A 7,097-nucleotide genomic window follows, 5' to 3' on the forward strand; every position below is an offset into this window, starting at 1 on the left:
AAGAAGGAAATTACAAGGCAAGAATGTCAAAAGAAAAAAAAAGAAAAACAAGAAGCATTAGGCCCTGAACAATAAACAATACAAGGATTGCTGGAAAAATCAAAATTAGAACAACCAAATCACATTAAAAACTTCCAAATGACATCAGATTTTCCAATAGGCTGAAAACAAAGAAAATAAGAAACAAATCTAATCAAGTGACATTTTTGCCTACACTAAAGCATTTCTTTGGTGGGAAAAGCTGGTTGCTTGATACAATTAGTTCCATCACGGTCAGTTGTTGTCTTCTAAAATACTCTAGATCAAGAAACCCAAAACTTCCTTCAACTGTAGTGCTCACATGGCTCTGATCAATCTCAGGCCCTATCTTGGAAAGCTTGAAATCAGCAACCTTCGCAATGAGATTCTCATCAAGTAAGATGTTGGCAAACTTAACGTCCCAATGGATAATGGTGATGATATGCTATTCATCATCTTCTATATAATATGAAGAAGATGATAGTAACCAAGAATACCACGGCAAGTACCCTAAGAACCAGACCAACAATCAAACTAAACCTCTTTCTCGTCTTTTTTGAACCATAAGGGGAGATAATTTTCATGATCTCTAACCCATTTAGAATGGCATTCTGGCTAGTAACACTAGTAGAAGGCCCAACGCTTATAGAGAGTAAGATTCTATTGCTTAACCCAAGAACAAAATCCATATAATAGGGACCTGCCGACCTATTGGCTGTTAAAGAACTAAGATCTAGATCTGTAGCAACAACCCAGCTATTAACATAAACATTGAAGTAGAGCTCGTAGAGAGACATACTCACTATATCACATAAGTGAAATCAAATCAGATGCTGAAAACCAGAATTCACTTTAAACTTCCATGTTATATCGAAATTAGGGTTTACTGTTGCATTTGCAAATTAAGTTCATCTTTGTAGCTGTGCCATAGACAAAATTAGGAGCAATATCCCTGGTTGATCCACCTTTGAAATAATTAACTTCATTAATTTCTATTTTCTAGTTGATAGATGTATTATCCCTCCTACAGATCCTGTTCCTTCGCAACTGCAACTCGAAATCATGGTTGGAGAGGAAGAAGATGAAAGCTGTGAAGTGTTTCGATTTGGGAAGAAGATGAAGATGAATTTGAATGGGGAGTTTCATTTTACATTTTCTTTATATTTTTAACCCAGGATATGGTATTGCCGTGTTATGTCGGTATGGTTTTTTTTGGTTTTTTCTTGTTAGTGTCACATTGTCAAAGACTTAGGTTGGAACTCGTCTTAGGCTGAGCCTTCGCTTCTTTTCACCAGGCAAATGCTTACTCCATCTTGCCAATTTTGTCATGACAGGAGAGGTCACTGATACAACTGTGCAAGGACTTCTAATCGGAATGCAAGAGATAGTCAAGACAGGATGCGAAGCGCAGGGTTTTTGGAGTGACTTAAATGGGTTGGATCAATTAATGCACTTTGTCAATTTTTTGGACTGGCCATGGACAATGCTTCACCTTAGAATTGACTTGGAACATTGGTTTTTAAAGCCCATTTTTTTGTGTAAATACTAATGATCCTGTAATTCAGATGTTAAAACATGTAGCCTACAGGGCCCTAGTAGGCAAAATTAGGTTCCGGAACATCTTATAATTTGAATGGTTTTTTTTTTTTTTTAATAAAAAAAATGTATTTGTATCTTAATAGTCATATCATATTAGTATCGATTAATAACTGATCAATTTGGATCAGTTACCTACAATAATTGAACCGATATATACTGATACTGATAACTAAATACTTGATTGGAATGAATTTTAGGGTCCGTTTGATAACGTTTCAAGAAACGCGTTTCTGTCGTTTCTGTTTCCAGAAACTCCAGAAACGGAGTAAAAAACGTTTGATAAAACTGTTCCGTTTCACTTATTTTCAGAAATAGAAATAGAAATTTTTACTTATTTATGGTTCAAGAAACAACCTAGGAGGAATAAGTTGAACTTGTTTCGCCGTTTCTAAAAACGACTTGTGGCCATTCTTTCATTGGTTACTATCGACTTCTAAAAACATGACTTATCAAACACCTTCAATTCCGTTTCTGTTTCTAGAAACAAAAATTTATGTTTCTACCATTTCTTGAAACAGAAATGGCAGAAATGTTATCAAACGGGCCTTTAGTGTCGATTCTTTCTTTTCTTTTTTTTTTTCATTTTCAAAATGTGTGACACTTTTTTTTTAACATTTAGTTTTTTATCTTTGGGAAACTCTCACAACTAAATTCAACTCTCCATGGGCCTACCTAGCAAAAAAAGTTGTTAGTCCCCTATCATTAAGTCTTCCGCAACCATATGAGACTTGGGACTTGCGACTTGTAAACCAAGTAGCAGGTGGTTGATGGGAACATGATGCATGTTCGAGGGATCATGCTTCTTTGTAACACTACAGAGCGTGTAGCACACATTCAACAATCAAGAATGCTCAAACACACAACTAAGGTGCTCAACCGCAGCTCAAGGCATTTTTGGTAATTCGATGTGCGCTACAAGATGTATAGCGCTATAGATGATTTCCCCCGATTGTAGAGGATCTAAATTCGTTAGGCTTATGCCCCACTTCCTTAAATATTGACCAGGACTGTGATAACTGACAACCCAAGAACAGACAAGAACCCTAGATGTGGGATTGTACCAGATTCAAAAAAACCTGCCGCAGCCTTCGGAAGAAAAATCTACCAAAATCTGAGGTCATGAACATCCCATTTTGTACTCCTAATTTTGATGATGCGATTTAATATCAACTTAGACATATAGAAAGGAAACATCGATTGAGAATCTGCAATCAGTTTATCATATTAGTCTACTGAAGAGATCCAATCTTTACAAAATAATGGATTCTGAATTGGAATCGGCCGCTGCCGATTCCTATCTGATTTTATTTTGGATCGGACAGAATCGGGATGATTCGGCTACTGTATATTCTTGATGTCATCTTTCTAAAATTTTAAGAGATCCAATCTTTACAAAATAATGGATATTCTGCTTGACAAATGGTTCACATGGTGGTCAGCTACTCAGCTTGAAGCTCATAGAAGTCCACAAAACATGTGATCATGAGTAGGTGAGGACCGAGGACCACAGGACCATAATGTTTGGCCATTAATCACAAAAGACAGTCATTCGATCACTTTGGAGTCTTTGGGTCTTCGTTGATGGGGATTGAGGATGGAATTCAAAATGGACAGGGAATAATGAAGTGATGAGCATCAATGTTTTTAGGGTAATTTATAGCGTCATCCCATAGAGAATGCCACAATTAGAGAAGTACTACTACATAACACCAAATTAAGCTCGCGCCCCTTACCATCAATCACTTTTAAGTAAGGAGTCAAAATGACGATTGTACCATTTAACAGCCCATTGGCGACTTTGAAAAACAAACAAAAATAAGAAAAGGTAAAACTCACTGTACTGTACAATACCAAAGGATGAAACTGAATTATCAAATCATTGAGCAAACATTCCTAGATTCACAAAATATAAAGAAGAATGACACTGTATGCAACAAAATGCTTTATCATTGGGAGTTTGGGACCAAGGAAGCTTCATTTGCGTCAGAGGGTCCTCAAAACTCTTTTGAAGCAGCCTCTCTGGCTCCCCCTCTTGTACCAGGCGAAACTAGTGAAGCATTTTGTCTGTTGGTCTACTTGATATCACAAACATAAGGCTAATACTGCAGTATCATAAAACCTCTTTCCTTCTATCTTCTTTCAGCTTCTCCAGCTGGGAGATCACCATACTCATTGAAACACCTGAAATATCATCCACATTGGATGACTCAAAATGCTCAGCAGTAAGACTAGTCTCCTCATTGCTGATATTGTTCACCATTGAGGAAAGCTCACCTATCTGATCTGTATTGTTCTTGTCGGTTTCATTTTGAGTGGTTGTCTCCTGCCGTTGAAGTGCATATTCTAGATTCCATAACACATCCCCCATTGTGGGCCGATCAACACCATACTCAGCTAGGCATTTTGCAGCTGTGTCTACAAATTTCTTCAAAGAATCAGGTCTAATTTTATTGGCAAGATTAGAATCTATGATTTGCTCTATCTTTCCTCTCTTTTGCCAATGCAATGCCCATTCAACCAAGTCAGCCATCTCTCTTGGAAGGGATGTATCAACTGCAGGTCTTGCACACAAGGCTTCAAATAAAACCACCCCGAATAAGTACACATCTGTCTTCTTGGTCAGTTGTCGTCTTCTGAAATACTCTGGATCAAGATACCCAAAACTTCCTTTAACTGCAGTGCTCACATGGCTCTGGTCGATTTCACGTCTTGGAAAGCCCGAAATCAGCAACCTTCACCATAAGATTCTCATCAAGTAAGATGTTGGCAGACTTAACATCTCGGTGGATAATTGCCTTCACAGAACCAGTATGAAGGTAGTGAAGTCCTCTGGCTGATCCAATGCATATCTCGAGCCTGTGTCTCCAACTCAATCTGGGAAGATTTTGGCCGTACAAATGATTCTTGAGGGTCCCGTTTTCCATGTACTCATAAACTAGGATCATCTCTTTACTCTCATCACAGTAGCCAATTAGTGAGACTAGATGACGGTGGCAGAACTGAGATAACGTTTTGATTTCAGTCTGGAACTCCACAAGGCCCTGTTGGGACAGGTGATTACCACTCTTTACTGCCACCTTTGTTCCATCTTTCAGAACTCCCTTGTATACTTTTCTGAATCCACCAACCCCAATAACCCAACTCGCATCAAAGTTGTTTGTGGCCTCTTGCAGTGCCACAAAAGGAAAACGAAAACCATTTTCTAAGGTGGTACTAGATATAGTTCCATTAGAGAATTGACCAACCTTTATGTGAGTTGTATTCCCTCCTCCATTCAAGGAGGAAAGAAAGCATGATTTTGAAGGGTGATCATGTGCTAGTTTTCGTCTTCTGTTCAGTATGAAGAAGAGGATGGTAACCAAAAATACCATAGCAAACACCCCAAGAACCAGACCCACAATCAAACCAACCTTCTTTGAACCATGTGGGGAGATAAAGGCTTCACCATCAAGGCTGCCCCTAGAGTTGCTTATTTTCATGATTTCCAATCCATTTAGAATGCATTCCGGCTGAAACTAGGAATACTAGTAGAAGGCCCAACACTTACGGAGAGTGTGGTTCTATTACTTGAACCTAGAACAAAGTCCATATAATAGGGAGCAGCCAAGGTATTGCCTGTTGTTAGATCAAACACCAAGAAACACGAAAAATAAAGAGACAATAGATCCGCACGACACAGAGATTTAACGAGGTTCACACACCAAGGTGGTGTGCTACATCCTCGGGCGAAGAAGAAGATGTTTCACTATGCAGAAGAGAGATTACACCCAAGCAACTTGCCCTGAAACCCTAGCTCTGAAAAACCCCAAAATACAATGACTTTCTCAATAAGCAACAGTACATTATATATACTCCAAGTCGCGGGTCGATCCATCTAATCGCGGTTGATCCAGTCAAACCGTACGCCCCTGCACCCCCATACAAGATCAGTGATGGGCTCCGGGCTTGGGCCTATCGGCCGAACCCCTTTGTTTCCATCACAGATCTCAAAAAAATTCCCATTTGGGTCGCCACCAAAATATATCGGATAGGATCAATCTTCAAAACGGATCAAGAATTCGAGACAAACTTAACATCTGTTCTAGTACTAAGATCAATATCTCGAGCAACAGCCCAGCTATTAACATAAACAATGAAGTAGAGCTCGTGGAGAGACGTACTCAGGATATCACGAAAGTGAAATCAAATCAAATGCTGAAAACCAGCATCCACATTGAATTTCCATGTCATTTGAAATTGGGTTTGGTTGCATTTGCCAAGTTCATCTCCATATTGGTGCCATAGACAAAATCAGGAACTATATCCCTGCTTGGTCTAGCTTGCACATAATTGACAGACCCAGTTACAGACTTGGCAAGATTTCGGCTCACTAGAAAATTCTGATCAGCAACCTAAGTTCTCCCAATGGTGTCATTCTGGGTTGTGATCAGTGGTCCACCTATATTCACCCTCCAAACTGTCTGGAACCCTTTGTTCAATAGACCATGAAATCCCGCTACAGGATAAACAGGTTGGGCATCATCAGTGATCAGTATATCAGGGACCGAAACAACTTCCAAGCCACTTAAGAAGGCAAAGGACTGGTTGGCAGGGGTGAAGGAGAGGACGAGGTTGTCTGAAGTTAGAGGCAGGGAGAACTCCTTGAATATAGAACCGTTCTGTATTTGGAAGTGACTGAGGCCGAAATTTTGGGCAGTAGCAGAGAAGATTGCCATACTCGTATTGTATTCTTGGTATTGACATGGGAACAAGTAGAGGCGTATCCAGTGCCTTACCTGTTGGATTGGAAAGTTGTAAGAAATTGCTCCATTAAAGATTCGAGCTGTTTGATACAGAGGAGAAGCGATGGAATTCGAAGTGGTGGCCAGAATATCGTGATGGGTCTTAAGGAATTGGGAGTTATCAGCAACAAAGACATGATTCATCACTATCGTATTAGTGGGTGATCCGCAATCTACAAGGTAATTGTCTACAACTACAAATCCGAAGGAGCAGAGTACCAAATACAACACAGAGAGAATCCAGAGAAGAAATTTAAGTTTTCCTACACCCATCATGGGAAGAAATTTCACACGAAAGGGTTGGTAATTGGGATGGAATTGAAAAAAGGAAGGAGATAAAAATGTGAACTTTAGGCTCAGCTGAAACAATATTCTAGAGTTTAGGAAGAACAGCAGCAAAAGAACGCCACTCAGTCAAACTATCAAACACCTGCGACAGAGAAAATGGAGAAGATGGCACCTCATACAATACAATTAGAACCTCTAGATAGAGAGAAACCCAGAAAAAACTCTCCCTCGCCCACAATGTTACCATCAAAACAAGAGATAGGAACAACTTCAGTGCAGACTTGAATTGCAGAGTGGAAAATCCCAAACCTATTTGGACTTTGGAGCATAGGAATAATAATTGATCAGCTTTTATTTTATAATGGTGGACAGATTCGCGATTTTATTTTTTGTGGTGAAGTGAGAAGATTT

At 39.3% G+C, this 7,097-nt stretch overlaps 1 pseudogene; it reads right to left on the reverse strand.

Annotated features, from left to right (window-relative positions):
* Positions 1–3,727: 3,727 nt before the first annotated feature.
* Positions 3,728–6,674, reverse strand: LOC122059775 (annotated as a pseudogene).
* Positions 6,675–7,097: the final 423 nt, after the last annotated feature.

This window comes from Macadamia integrifolia, chromosome 13, assembly GCF_013358625.1.
Source record: "Macadamia integrifolia cultivar HAES 741 chromosome 13, SCU_Mint_v3, whole genome shotgun sequence".
Lineage (NCBI taxonomy): Eukaryota > Viridiplantae > Streptophyta > Magnoliopsida > Proteales > Proteaceae > Macadamia > Macadamia integrifolia.